Genomic DNA, 22,903 nt, shown 5'->3' with positions numbered 1-22,903 from the left:
TACCACAAATCCTACAGATGTCTAAAAGATATTAAAGGAATAATATGAATAATGTGAATACACTCTGACAATAAATTTGTTTTGTTTTTTCTCTTAATAGGTCCTTTCAGAAAAAATTGTAACAGCTTTATTGAGGTTTAATTTACATGCCATTAAGTTCATTAATTTCAAGTATGAAACAAACGATGATTTGTAGTAAATTTATAAAGTTGTGCAACCATCCCATGATACAATTTTATTTTTTATGATTTTAAATTAATTTTTACTGGAGTATAGTTGTTTTATAATGTTGTGTTAGTTTCTACTGTACAGCAAAGTTTATCTGCTATATGTATACATATATCCCCTCTCTTTTGGATTTCCTTCCCATTTAGGTCACCACAGAGCATTGAGTAGAGTTCACTGAGTTATACAGTAGGTTCTCATTAGTTATCTATTATATACATATTATCAATAGTATATATATGTCAATCCCAATCTCCCAATTCATCCCACCCCACTTCCCCCCTTGGTGTCCATACATTCTTTCTCTATATCTGTGTCTCTATTTCTGCTTTGCCAATAAGATCATCTATACCATTTTTCTAGAGCCACATATATGCATTAATATAAGATATTTGTTTTTCTCTTATCGACTTCACTCTCTATGACAGTCTCTAGGTCCATCCACGTCTCTACAAAAGACCCAGTTTCGTTCCTTTTATGGGTGAGTAATATTCCATTGTATATATGTACCACATCTTCTTTAACCATTCCTCTGTTGATGGACATTTAGGTTGCTTCCATGTCCTGGCTATTGTAAATAGAGCTGCAATGAACATTGTGGTACATGGCTCTTTTTGAATTATGGCTTTCTCTGGGTATATGCCCAATAGTGGGATTCCTGGGTCATATGGTAGTTCTATTTTTAGTTGTCTAAGGACCTCCGTACTGTTCTCCATGGTGGCTGTATCAATTTATATTCCCACCAACAGTGCAAGAGGGTTCCCTTTTCTCCACACCCTCTCCAGCATTTATTGTTTGTAGATTTTTTAATGATGGCCATTCTGATGGGCATGAGGTGATACCTCATTGTAGTTTTGATTTGCATTTCTCTAATAGTTAGTGATGTTGAGCAGCTTTTCATGTGCCTCTTGGCCATCTGTATGTCTTCTTGGGAGAAATGTCTATTTAGGTCTTCTGCCCTTTTTTTTTTTAACATCTGTCGGAGTATAATTGCTTTACAATGGTGTGTTAGTTTCTGCTTTATAACAGAGTGAATCAGCTATACATATACATGCATCCCTATATCCCTTTCCTCTTGCATCTCCCTCCCTCCCACCCTCCCTATCCCACCCCTCTTGGTGGCCACAAAGCACTGAGCTGACCTCCCTGTGCTATGTGGCCACTTCCCACTAGCTATCTGTTTTACATTTGGTAGTGTATATATGTCCATGCCACTCTCTCACTTTGTCCCAGCTTACCCTTCCCCCTCCCCATGTCCTCAAGTCCATTCTCTAGTAGGTCTGCGTCTTTATTCCCATCTTGCCCCTAGCTTCTTCATGACCTTTTTTTTTTTTTTTTAGATTCCATATATATATATGTTAGCATTCAGTATTTGTTTTTCTCTTCTGACTTACTTCACTCTGTATGACAGACTCTAGGTCCATCCACCTCACTACAAATAACTCAATTTCGTTTCTTTTTATGGCTGAGTAATATTCCATTGTATATACGTGCCACATCTTCCTTATCCATTCATCTGTCAATGGACACTTCAGCCTAAGTGTCCATTGACAGGTAAATGGATAAAGAAGATGTGACACACTTCTGCCTATTTTTTGATTGGGTTGTTTGTTTCTTTGATATTGAGTTGCATGAGCTGTTTGTATATTGTGGAGATTAATCCTTTGTCAGTTGCTTCATTTGCAAATATTTTCTCCCATTCTGAGGGTTGTCTTTTTGTTTTGTTTATGGTTTCCTTTGCTGTGCAAAAGCTTTTAAGTTTACTTAGGTCCCATTTGTTTATTTTTGTTCTTATTTTCATTACTCTAGGAGGTGGGTAGAAAAAGATCTTGTTGCAATTTATGTCAAATAGTGTTCTGCCTGTTTTCCTCTAAGAGTTTTGTAGTGTCTGGCCTTACATTCAGGTCTTTAATCCATTTTGAATTTATTTTTGTTAGGGAGTGTTCTAATTTCATTCTTTTGCATGTAGCTGTCTAGTTTTCCCAGCACTACTTATTGAAGAGGCCGTCTTTTCTCCACTATATATTCTTGCCTTCTTTCTCATAGATTAGGTGACCATAGGTGTGGGTACTTGGGTTTATCTCTGGCTTTCTATCCTTTTCCATTGATCTATATTTCTGTTTTTGTGCCAATAACATACTGTCTTTATTACTGTAGCTTTGTAGTATAGTCTGAAGTCAGGAAGCCTGATTCCTCCAGCTCCATTTTTCTTTCTCAAGATTGCTTTGGCTATTTGGGGTCTTTTGTGTTTCCATACAAATTGTAAAATTTTCTGTTCTAGTTCTGTGCAAAATGCCTATGGTAATATGATAGGGATTTCATTGAGTCTGTAGATTGCTTTGGGTAGTATAATCATTTTCACAATATTGAGTCTTCCAATCCAAGAACATGGTATATCTCTCCATCTGTTTGTGTCATCTTTGATTTCTTTCATCAGTATCTTAATGTTTTCTTTGTACGGGTCTTCTGTCTCCTTAAGTAGTTTCATTCCTAGGTATTTTATTCTTTTTGTTGTAATGATAAATGAGGTTGTTTCATTAATTTCTCTTTCTGGTCTTTCACTGTTAGTGCATAGGAATGCAAGAGATTTCTGTGTATTAATTTTGTATCCTGTGACTTTAGTAAATTCATTGATTAGCTCTAGTAGTTTTGTGGTGGCATCTTTAGGATTTTCTATGTATAGTGTCATGTCGTCTGCAGTCAGTGACAGTTTTACTACTTCTTTTCCAATTTGCATTCCTTTTAATTTTCTTCTCTGATTGTTGTGGCTGGGACTTCCAAGACTATGTTGAATAATAGTGGTGAGAGTGGACATCCTTGTCTTATTCCTCATCTTAGAAGACCATGATACAATTTTAGAACATTCCCATCATCCCAAGGATCTCTCTCATGGCCACTGCAGTCACTTCCCATCCTCACCCCCAGCCTCAGGGAACCACTAATCTGCATTCCATCTCTACAGATTTACCTTCTCTGGACATTTCATATAAATGGTATCATACAAGTCCATATCATTAATTTTTTTCTATTCCTTTTCAAATTCTCTTCCCACTTAGGTTATTACAGAATATTGAGCAGAGTTCCTTGTGCTATACAGTAGGTCCTTGTTGGTTATCTATTTTAAATATGGCAATGTGTACATTATTTAAATTAAATGAACTAATTTCTTGAGGGACACATTTTAAAAACAGACAGAAGGAGAAAAAAATTTGAATAGCCCTATATTTGTTAAATAAATTAAATTTATAATTTAAAACCTTTTAAGAAAGAAAATACCATATTCATACGCTGGTGAATTTAGTCAAATATGTAAGGAGGCAACAATATCAACCTTGTATGGATACTTTGAGAAAATAATAAGGCAGCACTACCCTGATCAGACCTCACAAGAATGTCTATGTTTGGGACTTCCCTGCTGGTCCAGTGGTTAAGACTCTGCACTTCCAGTGCAGGGGGGCATGGGTTTGATCTCTGGTTGGGGAGCTAAGATTTCACATGTCACATGGCATGGCCAAAATATTTTTTAAAAAAGTGTCTGTGTTCATAAGATACCAATATACCTCATGAACCCAGATGGACTTAATATTAGCAAAAGAAGTCAGCAATATGTAAAAAGCATAATACAACATGACGAAGTGGAGTTGATTCCAAAAATGTGAGATATGTGAGATTGTTTCAACATCCAAGCCTTAATGTAATTTATCAAACTAATAGAATAAGGGAGAAGAATTATGTGATCATTTAATAGATGCAGGAAAACTTTTGAAAAAGTTCAACACACGTTTATGATAGCAGACTGTCAGCAAACAGTCTAAGGGGAGCTTCCTCAATCTCATTAACTAAGGGGAGCTTCCTCAATCTCATTAAGGATGTCTTCAAAAAAAAGAAATCTCAGCTGACATGATAATGGTGAAACCTTAAATCCCTTGATCCTATATTCCAGAAGAATGCAAGGACTCTACTCTCACTCATCATCTACTCTCATTATTCAACATTGTACTTCAAGTCCTAACCAATGAAAGGAAGAAAATGACCACAAAGCCATATAGATCAGAAAGGACAAAATAAACTTGTCTTTATCCTCTAATAATATGATTTTCTATGTAGAAAATTCCAAGGAATCTATAAATAAACCACAAAAGAAACCTGGTGAGTGAATTTAGTAATGTTACAGTATACAAAAATTAATTGTATTTTTATTTATTACCAATGAATAATTGGAAAATATAAAATAATACAATTTTCAATAATATGAAAACATAAAATATTTATAAATAAATGTAATGCTATATGTGGAAGACATAAACTAGTAACTACAAGATAATTCTGAGGGCTTCACTGGCGGCACAGTGGTTGAGAGTCTGCCTGCCGATGCAGGGGACGTGGGTTCGTGCCCTGGTCCGGGAAGATCCCACATGCCGTGGAGCAGCTGGGCCCGTGAGCCATGGCCGCTGAGCCTGAGTGTCCGGAGCCTGTGCTCCACAACAGGAGAGGCCACAACAGTGAGAGGCCCCCGTACTTCAAAAAAAAAAAAAAAAAAAAAAAAGATAATTCTGGACAATGAACTACGTAAGAGGAGAGATATAATATTAGACTGAAAGATCCAATAGTGCTAAGATACCTTTATCCCCCCAATATTCCATAAATGCCATGCAACCTCGATTGAGATCTTAGCAAGCTTTTCGATAGAAATTGACAAGGTGATTCTAAGAAATTATATTGAAGTGCAAAGGACTTAGAGTAACCAAGAGAATTTTGAAAAAGAAAGAAATTTGACTTACACTACCGAATTTCCAGACTTATTATAAAGCTATAATAATCTAGAAAGTGTAGTTCTAGTATAAGTGTAGACAAAAAGAACAGTGGAAAAAAATAGACCCACACATACATATTCACTTGATTGACCACAGAGGTGCCTAAACAATTCAATACGAAAAGAAATTCTGTTTACCAATCAGTGCTGTAACAACCAGATATCCACATGAAACAAAATGAGCTTTGACTCCTATCATACATCTTACACAACATATTAATTCAATTTTAATCATATACATAAACATAAAAGCTAGAACTGTTAAGCTTCTAGAAAAAAAAAACCCAGGAAGAATATATTTGTGATCTTGGAGTAGGCAGAGAAATTTTAGACAGGACACAGAAATTAGTAAGTATACACTACATGATAAATTGAACTTTATGAAAATTAAAAACTTCCATTCATCAAAACATACTGTTAAGAAAATGAATATTGCAAGTCACAGACTTCGAGAACATATTTTATATCTATATCTGTATCTATATATGTATATCTATATTTATATATCTGACAAAAGATTTATATCCAGATCATAAAGGACTCTTATGAACAACCCAACTTAAAAGTACAGAAAATAATTGAACAGACTCTTCATAAAGGAAAATATACAGATGGCCAATAAACACATGAAAATGTGGTCAGTACTGTAATAATCAGGGAAATGCAAATTAAAGCTACAATGGCATACCACTGTACTCCCTCTAGAACAGCTAAAATTAAAAAGTACTGAGGAAACCTAATGTTGGTGAGGATATGGAGCATCTAGAACCTTCAGACATTGTTGGTGAAATTGTAAAATGGTACAACTATCTTGGCAAGCAGTTTGAAAGCTTCTTCTCATATTAAGCATTCACCTGCTCTATGTGCCAGCAATTTCACTCCTAGGTATTTAGCTGAGAGAAATGAAAACTTATGTCAATAGAAAGATTTATACATAAATATTTATGGCAGCTTTATTTGTAATACTCAGGGATTAGAAAGGACTCAAATGTCTATCAACAGGAGAATGGATCAGCAAATTGTGCCATACTCATACAATTCAGCAGTAAAACTGAATAATCAACTATACACACCAAAACATGGATGAATTACAAAAACATTATCCTAAAAGATAGGAGCCAGACCTTGATGTGTACTTGCTGCATAATTCTATTTATGAGAAATTTTAGAACAGGCAAAACTGATGTATTGTAGTAGAAATAAGTGGGGTATCCTTTGGAGAGGGAGGATTTACTATGAAGGAACTTGCTGGGGTGATGGAAATATTCCATTTCTGGATAATGATGTGGGTTACACAGTTGTAGATGTTTGTCAAAACTCAGGGCCTAGGTCTGTGCATTTTACTGTATCAAAATTTCATCTCAACTGTTTTTAAGAAAAAAAATAATTATATAATTGTTTGTGATATATAATTAAGCAAAAAATAAAATTTATAAATTTAAAATAATCCCTTTATGTAAGCAAGTATTTTATTGGTCAGGATTCATGATTATAAGTAACAGAAAGACTCTAGTTAGAGGTTTATTAAAAAATATTTAGTAGCATACCCAATATTCAGGATGGTCAAGGAATTAGCCTTGCCTGCTACACTGTCAAGAGCAAAACAGAAAGAGAATCACCCAGGCACACTCTGTAACTGTTCTAGGTGAACTCCCACTGCCGCTGCCATCTGCTACTTGCACTTATGATGCCGGAGTGAAACCTCCGTCAGAGCTACCCCAGAGAACCAGATGTCTTCACTGCTTTAGTTTCAAGGAGATCTTGTTTCCCTATGTGAGTTTGCCATCTCACACTGCTCAGTTCCCTCTTGCAAGACTTGTGCAGTGCAGTCTGCTGAGTGGAACCCTCTTTGCAGAAGACTTGGAAATATGTTATCCTGTTTCTGAAGTACAGGAAGATATGGTACAAGATATGGTACAATCCTAAAAGGAAATGGGAGTGGGTGATAAATGAGCTAATCTGATTTGTCTGCCACTTCAGTCCTTGGGGTTCTTTGTACACATTCTTTTCCACGTGCAAAATTCCAAACAACAGTAGTAGCACAATGTGCTGATTTTTTAACATATGGAACCATCTTTTACAAAAACAAAGTTGGACCCATCGTATGCTCTCCAAAGGGGAGGTACAAACTCTTGTCAGTTATGACATGCACGTCTGGGTTTATTTTTTCTTACCTTAGCGAAATCACAGTCCTGCCTTGATATTTTATGACCCATGGACTAAGTGATAAATCTAACCACCATCAACATACTCCAAAAATACAGAGCTAAGAGGGATCTCAGTTCTGTACTTGATCATGAGGCCATTGGTGTTATAATTCCCTTCCTCCATCATGCATTTCATGTTTCTTTTCTTTCTTTTTTTTTTTTTTTTTGAAAAACACCTTGGCTGGTTGGGATATTTCACCCGACAGGATGAACTAAGCTTATAGTCCTGAGGTATTTGAGCCTTTGTTGGACTTTCCTATATGGGTTGCTTTAGTCTTAAACAAACATTTTACAGTGGATTTGGAGACACTAGAAGGTACTCAGAATGATCTTCAGTGGTCTAGAATGTTCCTCTTTGCCCTCATCATATAGCAGCAATTTTCCATTGGTAATTATGGTTAATAACTCTGTCCATCTTGTAACATAACATCTTGTAACATAAGGATCCCCAAATGGCCATATGGCAGTTTTAACTTTAAGTGTAATGGAAGAATTACTCTCTTGGGCACTCAGACCTATAATTAAGCAAAGTCTGGAGTCCTAGAGACCATAAATTTGTTTATTTTTTTTGTAAGTTGGTCAATTTTTTTAAAACTTATTTATTTATTTGGTTGCCCTGGGTCTTAGTTGTGGCTTGCCGGCTCCTTAGTTGCAGCATATGAATTCTTAGCTGTGGCATGCATGTGGGATCTAGTTCCCTGACCAGCGATCGAACTCGGGCCCTGTGCATTGGGAGCACGGAGTCTTAACCACTGCTCCACCAGGGAAGTCCCTGTAAGTAGGTCAACTGATGTAACAGTGAAAGGTGCCCCAGTTTCATCCATTGGTTTTGACTCTGAGGGAAATAGCACAATATGTTGATTGCTTGTCAGAGCACATTCATATCCTTAGCTTCTCAAGGTGACATTTCCAATCTGATGCTTATCTGAGTCTTCTGTAGGCCACTTCATCATTGTTTAAAGTTTTCTTTTCTTAGGAAATCCAAAGATGGTGTTACTAACAGAAGTGTGACTCAGGGAAAGCTTGTGTACATTTCCCATGCTCTCTCTACTACCAGGTAGTAGGCTCAGAACCCTAGGATGTGATACCATGTCAGGTTTACAAGTAGTTATTGTTGATAAGAGCAAGACTTAGCTCTTTTAAAGGCCAGGCCAGATATGGTGAGGGGAAGTTCCTGTTCTACACGTGAACATTTTCTGTTTTTGCCAACATGGCCACTTTGTTCATGAGCAGTGTGAGCAGTCACTGTCATGGCTAGGGAAGGAGGTGAAATGACATCCATAGAGCAGACCATTGTTACGAACCTTGTCAGCGAGAGTCTCCTCTGCTCTCCTCCCCCACCCTGGGGACCCCGTAATTAACATTTATGTGGCCATACATAGTCTTATACTCTGAACTCATTAAATGAGTGGCTCATCCACATACTTCTTTCACAAATCTTATTACCAAACTTAAAACTTATTTATTCTGACTCTGCTACCAGCTGTAGGGGAGCCTATTTTGCCACCCCAAAATGTCCCTTTGGCATATGGATTGTTTTGAGCTGGAAACAGTCAAGGCCTAAAAGACTCAGGAAGAAACTTTGACCTTCCCCCTAACTACCTAAAAGACTGTAGATAGAGGATCTATTCCAGGAAGAAAGCTATCCCCATAGATAAGTATAATATGAATTAAATATGGTAGACAGAGGGGAACCTAGCAAAGTCTGTTAAAATTCCTCTCTGTGTCCCATTGTCTCTGTATGGCCCAGCAAATAATTATTTACTAAACATTTGCTTTTCCATCTCCATGTGAATTGCCTTCCTCCCCATTTGAAGTCCCAAACATCCTCTCTTGTCTTTGGCTGAACACAGTATTGAAGGTGAGGGTTTTGGCCATTTTGGTGAGTTACTCAGTTTTCCTGGGTCTCTTCCACATATACATGTTATTAAACTTCTGTTTGATTTTTTTCCTGTTAATCTGTCTCATGTCAGTTTATTTCTTAGACCAGTCAGAAGTACCTAGAAGGGGAGAGGAAAATTTCTTCCTCTTCAACACAGTCAATTCATGTAGCTATTACCCATGAATTGATACAGACTCATCTCAGGCCTTCATTCTTTCCATGCACAGGAGACTGTGAGATGTACTTCTTGTAGTTTTACCAACTAGGAGCATTTCCTACAGAACTGTCCTTCAGGCCTCAATTAAATGAGACTATAATATCACAGTGTTCTACTTTCAGGTCAGCATATTATGCAAAATCTTCTGTAAGTCACTTTTTTCCTTACTCAGTTGGTTGGTTATTGGGAACTCTTCATGAGGGCATAGGAGTGGATTGAGGAAAACATGAGAGTACCTTAGGGGGGATTTAAGGATAGGCACACTTGTAGCGAGAGCCAATTATGCAAATTACTTGTGTCTCCAAGGGTCCTCTTGTACTTACTTAATTGTACATTACAGCTTCCGCTTGATCATGGATGCTGCTGGGAACACCTAACTAGGTTTCTTTTAGGGTGCACAGTTCCCTATTCTTTCATGGTGAGGTGTTCAGTCTCTAAAGAAGTCCAACAGCAAGCCAAGAACTATTTTCAAAAGAATAGCTACCCACCAAAAGGGGCATGAATCTGCCTCCAAACTCACTGGGATTCTCTTTCTAAGGCTTGTAATAGACTCCATAGAGCATCCTTGCCAGCCACAGACATTTTAGGGCATCATCGGATCTATTGAGTTGTAGAGGTCAAATGGCAGAGGTGCTTGAATTGGAGTTCTTCCTAAGTTCCTCTCGACCTGGTAGCCATACAGGTTAATTAAGTAAATGGGGGCAGTACATCCATAGGACGTGTGTGATGTTTCCAAAATTGAAATAAGACTATTAAATATTGATTTTTTTTAGTAGTTAGAAAGTGTGAAGCACAATGATTTTTCTTTCAATTTGGAAAGGATATGCTCTCATGATATAGACCACTTTTTTTGAACTAAGATATGGAAATTAGATGAGAAGCCTTAATGTTTTGTTTAACATACTAGAGTTTTGTTTGTTTGTGGCACATGGATGAACTGGGATCTTAGTGGGTTACCATATACCAGTTCCTAGGGAGAGACTATCTTGTTGCACAATTCCAGGGGGTACTGTTCACCTGATAACATGCAGTGTATCAGCCAAAGATCCCTTTGGGTCAAGCTGTCCTCTTTTCCGTGCTGCAAATTATTGCCAGCTGTGCCATTGTGCAGCTGGTGGTTAAGTGCTGCCATGGGGTCTCATCATTTTCATTGTAATAAGGGAGTCCACTCAAATAGCATTGTTTCCTAGCTTTAGCCAAAGTACACCCACTTTTCAAAGAGGATGGTGCTCTGCTGCCCAGTGTATTTCTCAGTGTTGTAAGGAAGGGACTGTTCACTTGGAACTCTTAGGGGATATAAGGACTGGGTAAGTGGATCATGCATGGTAGATTTACTATACAAATGCAATGTAAGAAAACAGAATTGGGGTTCAAATTCAGCCCTACCTATTCCCAAAGGCTGTGTTATAGAGCTGCTTCTAAATAGGTCTTGAAGTCCCCTTTGCATCTCCAATTTGTCTTACCATTTCCTTAAATGCAGTCGATATATACTATGTACCTCAGGCAAAGTGGCACCTGCAATTGGTCTTTAATTTTTCTGAGGACATCGGGCAGTGGGTGGGGTCTAACTACTTGGGAATATTTTCCAGGCAAAACAAATAATTGTGACATCTTCTAGCATTTAGGCTGCCTAGTGGCTAGCGTAAAAAACTAAAGGTGACTTTACTCAGATAAAGTAACTCTGCCTGCACTCCTCTAAAGCGATTTAATGTCTAGTAATTTTGTATGCCATTAAGGAGCAATTAAAAGCAAGCACGTTAAGTTTCAGTTCTATAAACATTGCAGCGCTAAGTCACAGATCTTGATTCCTGTTTCATTTGTTTCAAGCAGCAAGGCAATCAGGACCCAGATCTTTCTTACTTCTTTTCCTATTCCTCATTATCCTTCATGTCCCTCTTGCCATTTAAGAGACATTTGTCCTTATGACAGTCCTTCAGAAACAAAGGATTAGGCATGGTACAGGGGCAGAGGAGGCATAGAAAATAATGACGACAGAAAAATCCAGAGGCCCTGACTTCCAGAATGATGCCCTTATTCAAAGTCCTTCTTGTTTGGCTCCTTGACCACACCTGACTGAACTAAGCTTTGTTACACTGGGTGAAAGGGCTTAAGCAGAAAAATGGTCCCAGAAGAGGAGAACTCATTGATGGGAGCATAAAGGATGCCTTGTACCAGATTTTTTTTTTTCTTTTTCTGAGAGCAGATTTTATTAGGGGGAAAGAAGAGGAGGAGAGCTCACAGCTTTGAGCACCTCTCTGCTCCCACCAGCATTGGGATAAACTTTTGAGACATTTAGCCTTCATGAGACTCTTGTGAGCTAGGTATTTACCATCTGGATTTTACAGTTGATGAAATCAAGGAAGTTCAATGAGTGGTCTAAGAGCATACAGTTGGAGAGGTTCAGAAGCAGGCTTCAAGCTTGACTTTAAAAACTGATCTCTCTCTTTGGAGGTCATCCCATTCATGTTTAACCTTTATTAATAAGTACTTTTTGAGCAGAGCACTGTTTTTGGTACTGGAGACAGGAAAAACCAACAAACAAAAACCCACTTAGATATGAATGCTGCCCAGTGTTGGAAAGGGGTGGAACTTTTCCTCCCTTGTGTTTTGTTTCCATATGGTGGGACTCTTATTAGAGTAATGCTCATGGCTGCCTGCAGGTGCCTTGCTGTCCTGGGTAGGGTGGGATCCCTATGACTAGTGTTGCACACAGTTCAGCCCTCTCCTTTCTGTTTTGGGACCTGCCTGCTGGCAGAGGGGATGTATCCTTTCTTATCAGCTCTCATCCATCTGGTAATATTAGGCTTCAAAGCCCTGCCCCTGTGAGTGAGGTTGGCCTTTCTAGTTCTACCATTGAAGGGTGAGTAAACTAACCTCTAGAGTGTATTACTATAAGCAGGTCAAATTCAACCTTCTGTTTATGTCCTGATGTTTTTCAGTATTAACTTGGATGATAAGTCATAATTCCAACCTCTATCTGGCTGAATGTTGCTTTGTCTCTCAATTAGTGTCAAAACCAGTTGCAACCCCCGAACTTTGAATGGGTTCACATTCTCATAGGAGGACTCAGATGTACCCCATGACAAGGTAACATGGCATCTGTCATTAGAAAGTGATAATTTCTATAGAAAGAACCACACACAGAGGGCTGGCTTCATGGGCTTTGATAAAAATAGTCTCTTGATTGAACAGCTGCTTTTTTTTTAATTAAAAAAAAGTGTTAACAGTAAACTCTAGTGTGTATCAAAACAAAGAATTCCAATGAGGGAAATGTCAAGTAAGTCAACTTTTTCTCAGCATCTAGGGAAACATATTTTCCTCCTTTCAACCAGAAGCTTTGGCCTCCAGCAGACATTGTCTTTTTCCGTATGTCACCCTGTGATCACCCTTATCCAACAAGAGGGCAAAGTACCAGAGAGAAAGCAACAGAATCAACCACATTTGTCATAAATCTAGCAACATGTCTAGATGATTAATTGACATTTTCCAATGATTATCCTGATGTTTGATGATTTGGTAATGTGACCATCTTTCAAAGAAGTATTTTTCTTTAGATAGCCACTCTGCACATCAAATACACATAGATTAGCAATATTTGACCATTATCTAAACATCTTGGCAGGTATGGTTTAGTAGATAGTACAAGTGGGCTCTCTTTTTTATCTAATTATCTGGGTCATTCAGAAAACCTTAAAATTCTTTTTTAGTCTAAAATACTCAAGTAACTGCTGTTGTATAAATCTTAGCTAGTTCTTAGGATTGTGAACTTATTTGGCCATGGTTGGAAGGTGGTTTTAAAAATAACCAAAGGGTCAAAAGAAAGCTGACTGAAATCATAAGTAGATATTTAGATATATCAGAATTGAGTCATCTATTCTTTTTTATCTGCTTTTTAAGTGGAAGGTTTGAGGCTATATCTGTTGCCTCTTTTCAAAAGGCAGGCAGTTAAGGAAATACAATCAGAATTTAATTCTCATGTATTTTACTTAATGGGTTACCTAGGTAACTACCAGTTTTCCGTGGTCCTTAAAACTTACATTTTTATCTGGGAAGAGAAATGGATTATATAAGCTTGGAGGATTTATAAAGGATGCTTTGATATCTCTGGCTAAAGAGAGTCTGCAATAATCTTTTGGTTTGCACATTAACATACCTTTACTATGTGAATGAATTATTTGTACATTTATTGACCATCTACTATGGTCCAGCATTATCCTGGGTATTGAAATAGACAATCATAACATACTTTATTGCTCATTTCCTTGTGATTTAGAATTATGTATATTGTGTATATATTATATAAAAATTATATGTGTACATGTTGTAGTTAAATTGTTCCATTTTCTCCAGGATGTTTTTTGGTCATTCTCACTACCACTTCTTTGCCAAAGGCACTTATCCCTTCTAGAAATGTCCTCCCCATTGTCATCTGCCTATCTTAACTCCATCTTTCCTTCAAGGAAGATCAAACATCATTCCTTTATACAAACATCTCTGATTATTCCTACCCAAAGGGATGTTTCCCTAATATGGGCACTAACACCGGATCACTTACTTTTTTTTTTTTTAACTTCTTTATTGGAGTATAGTTGCTTTACTATGGTGTGTTAGTTTCTGCTTTATAACAAAGTGAATCAGTTATACATTTACATATGTTCCCATATCTCTTCCCTCTTGCGTCTCCCTCCCTCCCACCCTCCCTATCCCACCCCTCTTGGTGGTCACAAACCACCAAGCTGATCTCCCTGTGCTATGTGGCTGCTTCCCACTACCTATCTGTTTTACATTTGGTAGGGTATATATGTCCATACCACTCCCTCACTTTGCCCAGCTTACCCTTCCCCCTCCCCATATCCTCAAGTCCATGCTCTAGTAGGTCTGTGTCTTTATTCCCATCTTACCCCTAGGTTGTTCGTGATCTTTTTTTTTTTCCCTTAGATTCCATATATATGTGTTAGCATACGGTATTTGTTTTTCTCTTTCTGACTTACTTCACTCTGTATGACAGACTCTAGGTCCATCCACCTCACTACAAATAACTCAACTTCATTTCTTTTTATGGCTGAGTAATATTCCATTGTATATTTGTGCCACATCTTCTTTATCCATTCATCTGTTGATGGCCACTTAGCTTGTTTCCATGTCCTGACTATTGTAAATAGAGCTGCAATGAACATTTCGGTACATGACTCTTTTTGAATTATGGTTTTCTCAGGGTATATGTCCAGTAGTGGGATTGCTGGGTCGTATGGTAGTTCTATTTTTAGTTTTTTAAGGAACCTCCATACTGATCTCCACAGTGGCTGTATCACTTTACATTCTCACCAACAGTGCAAGAGGGTTCCCTTTTCTCCACACCCTCTCCAGCATTTATTGTTCCTAGATTTTTTGACGATGGCCATTCTGACTGGTGTGAGATGATATCTCATTGTAGTTTTGATTTGCATTTCTCTAATGTTTAATGATGTTGAGCATTCTTTCATGTGTTTGTTGGCAATCTGTATATCTTCTTTGGAGAAATGTCTATTTAAGTCTTCTGCCCATTTTTGGATTGGGTTGTTTGTTTTTTTGCTATTGAGCTGCATGAGCTGCTTGGAAATTTCAGAGATTAATCCTTTGTCAGTTGCTTCATTTGCAAATATTTTCTCCCATTCTGAGGGTTGACTTTTGGTCTTGTTTGTGGTTTCCTTTGCTGTGCAAAAGCTTTTACGTTTCATTAGGTCCCATTTGTTTATTTTTGTTTTTCTTTCCATTTCTCTAGGAGGCGGGTCAAAAATGATCTTGCTGTGATTTATGTCATAGAGTGTTCTGCCTATGTTTTCCTCTAAGAGTTTGATAGTGTCTGGCCTTACATTTAGGTCTTTAATCCATTTTGAGTTTATTTTTGTGTATGGTGTTAGGGAGTGTTCTAATTTCATACTTTTACATGTACCTGTCCAGTTTTCCCAGCACCACTTATTGAAGAGGCTGTCTTTTCTCCACTGTATATTCTTGCCTCCTTTATCAAAGATAAGGTGACCGTATGTGCATGGGTTTATCTCTGGGCTTTCTCTCCTGTTCCATTGATCTATATTTCTCTTTTTGTGCCAGTACCATACTGCCGATTACTGTAGCTTTGTAGTGTAGTCTGAAGTCAGGGAGCCTGATTCCTCCAGCTCCATTTTTCATTCTCAAGATTGCTTTGGCTATTCGGGGTCTTTTGTGTTTCCATACAAATTGTGAGATTTTTTGTTCCAGTTCTGTGAAAAATGCCAGTGGTAGTTTGATAGGGATTGCATTGAATCTGTAGATTGCTTTGGGTAGTAGAGTCATTTTTCACAATGTTGATTCTTCCAATCCAAGAACATGGTATATCTCTCCATCTACTTGTATTTTCTTTGATTTCTTTCATCAGTGTCTTATAATTTTCTGCATACAGGTCTTTTTTCTCCTCAGGTAGGTTTATTCTTAGATATTTTATTCTTTTTGTTGCAGTGGTAAATGGGAGTGTTTTCTTAATTTCACTTTCAGATTTTTCATCATTAGTGTATAAGAATTCCAGAGATTTCTGTGCATTAGCTTTGTATCCTGCTACTTTACCAGATTCATTGATTAGCTCTAGTAGTTTTCTGGTAGTATCTTTAGGATTCTGTATATATAGTATCATGTCATCTGCAAGCAGTGACAGCTTTACTTCTTTTCTGATTTGGATTCCTTTTATTTCCTTTTCTTCTCTGATTGCTGTGGCTAGAACTTCCAAAACTATGTTGAATAAGAGTGGTGAGAGTGGGCAACCTTGTCTTGTTCCTGATCTTAGTTGAAATGCTTTCAGTTTTTCACCATTGAGGATGATGTTGCCTGTGGGTTTGTCACATATGGCCTTTATTATGTTGAGGAAAGTTCCCTCTATGCCTACTTTCTGCAGGGTTTTTATCATAATTCGGTATGCAATATTGTTGAAAGCTTTCTCTGCATCTATTGAGATGATCATATGGTTTTTCTCCTTCAATTTGTTAATATGGTGTATCACGTTGATTGATTTGTGTATATTGAAGAATCCTTGCATTCCTGGAATAAACCCCACTTGATCATGGTGTATGATCCTTTTAATGTGCTGTTGGATTCTGTTTGCTAGTATTTTGTTGAGGATTTTTGCATCTATGTTCAACAGTGATATTGGCCTGTAGTTTTCTTTCTTTGTGACATCTTTGTCAGGTTTTGGTATCTGGGTGATGCTGGCCTCGTAGAATGAATTTGGGAATGTTTCTCCCTCTGCTATATTTTGGAAGAGTTTGAGAAGAATAGGTGTTAGCTCTTCTCTAAATGTTTGATAGAATTCGCCTGTGAAGCCATTTGGTCCTGAGCTTTTGTTTGTTGGAAGATTTTTAATCACAGTTTCAATATCAGTGCTTGTGTTTGTTCTGTTCATATTTTCTATTTCTTCCTGGTTTAGTCTTGAAAGGTTGTGCATTTCTAAGAATTTGTCCATTTCTTCCAGGTTGTCCATTTTATTGGCATACAGTTGTTTGTAGTAATCTCTCATGATCCTTTGTATTTCTGCAGTGTCAGTAGTTACTTCTCCTTTTTCATTTCTAATTCTATTGATTTGAGTCTTCTCCCTTTTTTGCTTGATGAGTCTGGCTAATGGTTTATCAATTTTGTTTATCTTCTCAAAGAACCAGCTTTTAGTTTTATTGATCTTTGCTATCTTTTCCTTCATTTCTTTTTCATTTATTTCTGATCTGATCTTTATGATTTCTTTCCTTCTGCTAACTTTGAGGTTTTTTTGTTCTTCTTTCTCTAATTGCTTTAGGTGCAAGGTTAGGTTGTTTATTTGAGATGTTTCCTGTTTCTTAAGGTGGGATTGTATTGCTATAAACTTCCCTCTTAGAACTGCTTTTGCTGCATCCCATAGGTTTTGGGCCATCGTGGCTCCATTGTCATTTTTTTCTAGGTATATTTTGATTTCCTCTTTGATTTCTTCAGTGATCACTTTGTTATTAAGTAATGTATTGTTTAGCCTCCATGTGTTTGTATTTTTTGCAGATCTTTTCCTGTAATTGATATCTAGTCTCATAGCATTGTGGTAGGAATAGATACTTGATATGATTTCAGTTTTCTTAAATTTACCAAGGCTAGATTTGTGACCCAAGATATGATCTATCCTGGAGAATGTTCCATGAGCTTTTGAGAAAAATGTGTATTCTGTTGTTTTTGGATGGAATGTCCTATAAATATCAATTAAGTCCATCTTGTGTAATGTATCATTTAAAGCTTGTGTTTCCTTATTGATTTCCATTTTGGATGATCTGTCCATTGGTGAAAGTGGGGTGTTAAAGCCCCCTACTATGAATGTGTTACTGTGTCGATTTCCCCTTTTATGGCTGTTAGTATTTGCCTTATGTATTGAGGTGCTCCTATGTTGGGTGCATAAATATTTACAATTGTTATATCTTCTTCTTGGATCGATCCCTTGATCATTATGTAGTGTCCCAGATCACTTACTATGTATGATACTGGCTTATACTGTTTGTCTTTTTCTGTTCTAGAGATCATGGTTCATAATGTAATAGGGCTAATTTCACTAGCTCTATTTTACAACTACTTTTACTATTTCATAATCTGGTGTAGTCTTATCTCTTTATGTATACTTCATCCCTCTTATAGGCAAGGAACATGGTCTTATACATGTTTGCTTCCATATATCACCAAGCACAGTACCTGGTACAGAGTAGGCTCTCTGTATGTTGTTTTTTCTGAATTTAGTGTGGCAGCAGGCACAGTAGAAATGGTACTGGACTGAAAATCAAGAGGCTTGCATTTGACTCTCTTGCTTGTGTCCTGTTGAGAAAATCATTTTCATTTTTCTGGACTTGTTTCATCAAGTGTGTAATGAGAAACTTGATGACTTGATGTTTAAGTCCCATTTCAGCAACAACAGCATGTGATTGGTTTGGTAATAAAAGCCTTATTTCTCCCTCCAACTCAACAAATGCTGTAGTTAGTAGAATTTCCTGTAGCTGCATGAAATTTATAAGGGATTAATTTTTCTCATGTAGCAAGGGAAATGGGCTTTGCACTCCAGAGCTGGCTCAGGTACTTTTTCTCCATTGCTTTACTATCTTTAGCATTTTATTTTTTTCTTTGTCAGTCACAAGATGGCTGCTGTACCTCCAAACCATCATTCATGCTCTCTAGTCAGGAGGAAAGGGAAGGGATGAAGGGCAAAATGTGTGTCAACTAAGCATGTCCCACTTTATCAGCAAAACAATAGTATTCCTAGAAGCCCCAGCTATAAGATTTCCACCCTCTTCTCCCAACCAACTGTATGGTATGTGGTTACGCTTGGTTGAAAGAGAGTCAAGGTAGTAAAATGTTCTAGGTAGGCATGGCCATTTCAGGAAAGTTAATCTCAATCTCTCCTCCCTCTCTTTTTCTTTCTCTTTCCCCCACCCCCAATCAATCAATAAGGGACAAATGGAAAATAAATTAGTAAGGTCATTAGTAATGGTGTTGCATAAATATCTATATCTTCACATATTTACATTTTATAATTGAATAATTGTCATAATGAAACATACTGTCTATAAGCAAATGAGTCAGTAGAACATGTAGAGGAGGGGAGTTAAAGGACTTTAGACAATTTAGTTTGGGGATGCACTACAGTAAGTGTCTCTTCATCTTTGGATTTCCTTGTCCAGAAGGTTCTGTTGTATTTTTTAAATTGTAACTTTGTTGATAAATAATTTGTGTACCATAACCCACATCTATTTTTAAAGTGTACAATTTGTTGAGTTTTGACTGGTGTATGTATTCATGAAATGACTACCAAAATCAAGATGCGAAACATTTCCAACACTGCCCCTTGCCCCAAGTTTCTCATGCCCCTTTGCAACCCATCCCATTCCCTACCCCCTGCCTTGGACAACCACTCATCTGCTTTTTTTCACTATATATTCATTTGCATTTCTAGGTTTTTATATAACTGAAATCTTTCAAGATCTACTCTTTTGTCTGGCTCCTCTCCCTCAGCATAATGATTTTGAGATTCCTCCATGTTGTTGCATGTATCAATAATTCATTCCTTTTTATGGCTGAATAATATTCCGTTGTATGGGTATACCAAATTCTTTTTTTCATTCACTTGCTGATGGACTTTTGGTTGTTTCTAATTTTGGGCTATTATGAATAGTGCTGCTATGAACATTCATGTACAAGTCTTTGTATGCACATACATTTTCAGGAATTCTGGCTAAATACCTAGGAATGGGATGTATGAATTGTTTGGTAATATAAGTTTCACTTTTAAGCATATGCCAAGTTGTTTCCAAAGTGCTTGTGTCCTTTTCATTCCTATTAGCAATTCATAAGAATTTGAATTGTTCCACTTTCTTGTCAATACTTGGTGTGGTCAGTCTTTAATTTTAGCCATTTTGGTGGGAGTAGGAGGCATTTAATTTTTTTATATTCATTTTGATCCATTCGTGTCACTTACATTTATTTCTAGTGACATATTTCCATGATATGTAAGTTGATTATCTTAGTTTTTTGAAGTAGACAACTCATATTACCTGAAAATAATGATAATTTTGTTTCCTCCTTTTCAACTATAGAACTCATTTAAAAAATTTACATCTTTATGCAGTGTTAACACTCCTGAACTTATATTAAATAATATTGTGTATAATGAATGCTCACTATTTGCTTATATGATATATTTATGTTATTCCCAATCTAATGGCAATTTCTTTAGTGATTCAGCATTTGGGATAGGTGCTTTTCAACATACTAAAAAAAAAGTTTTTGAAAATTATTGACAAAGAGGTTTGTTTTTTTTAAATCATAGCTGCATGATGAATTTTTAAAAATAACTTTTACATCTAGTGAAATGACTTCCCCCTAATTTGATTCAAATCCCTTATGTAAATTTTACTGAGTACATATTATTACAAATTTTCTTTTGTTAGTATTTCATTTATAATTTTGTCATCAGTATTCATAAAGGATATTGATCTATATTTGCCAGGTTTTTATATCAGCAAGATACTATCTTTATAGAAATCAATATGGAATCTTTCCGGCTGCATTCATGCTTTGGAGTAATTTATAAAGCATTGATAGGCAGTTTCTTGACTGTTTGGAAGAACTCGTCATATGTACTTACATGTGCTTTTGGAAGTAAATCTCCAAAAACCTTTCTGAATATATTCCATAGTTATTAATCGATTAAGGTTTCCTACTTCATGAGTCTTTATTGGCTTTAACCACTCCCTGGTCCCTCTGACACACACAGTCATTCATTTCACTGTATAGTTAATTTCATTAGCACAGGCCATAATTTATATGCTTAGCAATTTAAAAAATACCTGTATCCATGGTTTGGCTCTTCCCTAGTTTCTGCATTTGCCTTTTATTAGATTATTGATTTATTATTTATTAGATTTTCTTAGTTTTGCCAAAAATACTATTGGATGTGTTTATTCATTTAATACTTTTGCTCTTTTAAAAAATTATTTGATTTTGACTTTCCTTTCTATACCTAGTTGCAAGTAGCATCTGTTTTAGCCTAGAGGTTCCTTTTCTCATCCCCACTTACGGGTGTTGGTGATTAGGTGAAGGAGCTATTAGGAGAATGGAGCTCCGAGAAGATACCAGCCAATCCTTCCAGTCTTGTTCTGTCTAGTTTCTGAAGCCTGATTCATGTGTTTTCTCTGGTCCATTCCATGTTTCCTGCTACTTTACTTCCACCTAGCATTCATTCATTCATCAGATATTTTTTAAAACATTTTTTTAAACCACAGGCACTGTAGCACTTGGAATTGAGGCTTAAACAAAGGAGATGAATTCCCTGCCTTCACAAAATTTATGGTCCAATAAAGTAAAGTTTACAGTAAAGAGATAAAATAAAGTTTAATGAAGGGTTACATTAGGAAAATACAGGGTGCTATTGGAACAAACCAAGAAAATGTAATGTAGATCTGGGAGGACCTGTTTTGTTTCTGATTTTTGTTCTAACCATTTATTTCCCACTATGGCCAGGAAAAAGCCAACCCCTGGCTTTTATGAGGTACTCTGAGACCATGCAAGATTAAGTCATGTTTCTCATCCTCAGATTATTTTAATTTAAGTTACTTGGTGTGGGAGGAAGAGCTGAATCAATAATATCAATAAATCAGTAATATTTGTGCTCCAGGTCTAAATTGCAAATAAATCCTTAAACAGAATTAAAAATAAATGTAACAGTAGTAAGATTATGATTGCAGGAGATGAACTAAAAAATGGAATAAAAATACTAAAAATGACTACATAGCTACTGGAGTTGTGTTCAAACATAATTCATGAGAGACTGTTAGTCTTCAAATGGATAAAATTGATTTGGCTGTGTGGGTGGGATGAGGGAGAAAGGAAGAACAACACATCCTCTTTCTACCCAATGTTATTGCAGCTTCACAGCTACCAAGATGCTTAGCATTTCTCAGAAACCAGGAGTCTAAAACCTGCTGCTAAAGGTAGGAGGAGCATCCATTGGTAGAGGGAACAACCTGTCATGAAGTGACATATCTCAAATGTGGTAGCTGCATTCAAAAAAAAAAAAATAACATAACAAGTTTCAACAGGAAAATCGGGTTACAGAACTGAGTATTTAGCATGGGTAGGATTTGTGGTGAGCGTGAACACTTACCACCATTTCTCCTACATTCTGAACCTATAGAGAAATAACCACAGTAGTCAGCTGAGATGTAAGGTACAGTATTTTTAATTGTTGATAAAGTGAAATTGGATAAGTCAACTTTAGTGGGAGCCTCCTCTAACATCCTACAGCTCTTGACTTTGAGACTTAATGGGGGTGATGGGTATGGAGAGGAGCTCCTTACTTAGACCCCAATGTTAGACCATGCTACCTAGGGCTCTGTTGAGTCTGAGAGCCAAGGGTGAGGACTCACTTCTCAACAACAGTCTTTAAGTACATGAATCCTGCCTCATGGAGAAACAGGAAAGGATGAATGTCAGACTCTCATTATGTCAGCAATCAGATGAATCCCTCTCCTCCCATGGAGTGTGTGCATAGAAGTGGCAGGAGCTACTTCTCCCCAATGCTTGTCTGAGAATCTGGAGATTTGGGGAGATTTCTTATTGTATGAGTTGCTGCAGGAGAGGAAAGGACTGGTTCCCTTCAAGAGTATGTAAAAAAATATATAAATGTATAGTATAATCACATAATTCCTGAAAAAAATACCAGAATGGAAAGTCATCAACATTTTGAAATATTTATCTCAGTTAAATGAGAATATGAGTACTTTTTATTTCTATATTTTCTAATTATTTCCCAGTGATCATGGGTCTCTTTCATAATTGAGACAAAGGTGATACCGTTTATTTTAAAATATATTCATAGTGACGGATTGTATTTTGAGTTTTCCCATAATAAAGTGGTTCCTGAAAGCCCTTTACTTGGCAGACAGAAGATTATAAATTCTGGAAGGACAGGGATTTATTGTCAATAGCAAATCAATGAATAGATTGTTATTTGATACCTATCTCATATGAGACATCATTTTATGTGCTGCAAATACCCTGCT

The sequence above is a fragment of the Mesoplodon mirus genome (genome assembly GCF_964341445.2).
Source record: "Mesoplodon mirus genome assembly, chromosome: 2".
In the NCBI taxonomy this organism is placed as follows: Eukaryota; Metazoa; Chordata; class Mammalia; order Artiodactyla; family Ziphiidae; genus Mesoplodon; species Mesoplodon mirus.
The sequence above is the reverse complement of the archived record's forward strand: the minus strand, read 5'-3'. Positions refer to the sequence as shown.